This window comes from Monodon monoceros, unplaced genomic scaffold (assembly GCF_005190385.1).
Source record: "Monodon monoceros isolate NGI ecotype Baffin Bay Population unplaced genomic scaffold, NGI_Narwhal_1 Super_Scaffold_2, whole genome shotgun sequence".
In the NCBI taxonomy this organism is placed as follows: domain Eukaryota; kingdom Metazoa; phylum Chordata; class Mammalia; order Artiodactyla; family Monodontidae; genus Monodon; species Monodon monoceros.
The window spans coordinates 100,641,455-100,642,612 of record NW_021703776.1 but is presented as its reverse complement, the minus strand read 5'-3'; positions in this window follow the sequence as shown (position 1 = coordinate 100,642,612).

Sequence of the window (1,158 nt, the reverse complement as noted above, 5' to 3'; positions counted from 1 at the left end):
CGTATAGCACAGGGAACTATACTCAATATCCTATGATAAGCCATAATGGAAAAGAATGTGAAGAAAAAAGAATGTATATATATGTATAGCTGAATCACTTTGCTGTATAGCAGTAATTAACACAACATTGTAAACCAACTGTACTTCAATTAAAAAAAAAAAAAGAAGAATGAGTCTAGAGGGACAGGCAGAGACGCCCAGCATGACAGCTGAGTCTCAAAGCCCAGCTTAATTCATTTTATCCAAGTCAGCCTCTCTGGGCCTCTATTTCCTCATTGACACAGCACCCACCTCACAGGAGATCCTCAAATGACCTGCATCGGCTGGATGAATGAATAAAAGGATGAATGGGGCAGTGGGGCAGCCCCTGCGACCCTGGAGGGAGCGCTGGCCCGGGCTCCATCCTCCCACAACGCTCTCTCTTCTTTTTTTTTTTTTTTTTGCGGTACGCGGGCCTCTCACTGTTGTGGCCTCTCCCGTTGCGGAGCACAGGTTCCGGACACGCAGGCTCAGTGGCCATGGCTCACGGGCCCAGCCGCTCCGCGGCATGTGGGATCTTCCCGGACCGGGGCACGAACCCGTGTCCCCTGCATAGACAGGCGGACTCTCAACCGCTGTGCCACTAGGGAAGCCCCACTCTCTCTTCTTGATTAGACCGTCTGCACCTTCCCCTCCCTCAGTTAGTGTCTAGGGCCTGGACATGTTTGATGGTCATTAGAGCCACTGATGGAAGAGCTCCATGCCAGGCCTTCGTGTAAGGACATGAGACACAGCCTGGGTCCTTCCAGGCTGATGAGCACATGCCAAGGCCTTGCAGGAAGATGGACGGACAACTGCAAACGGGGTGACATGGGTGCCTCCATCCTTATGGCTCTCCTGGGGTTACTCTCTCCATGCCCACCATGCAACGGGGTCTGTGGAGGTACTGGGGGGACACCGAAATGGGGAGAAATGCTGCAATGAGAGAAGGGGATTCGGTTGCCCACAGACGTCTTGGATATGCTTGAGACGTGGTATTGCCAGTGACCTGATGTCCCTACAGGGATAATAAAAATCTCCAGTGTTACTGCAAAAACGAACAAAAGAATGAGTGGAGTTGTTGCCTACAGACCACACACACACACACACACACACACACACACACACACACACACACAC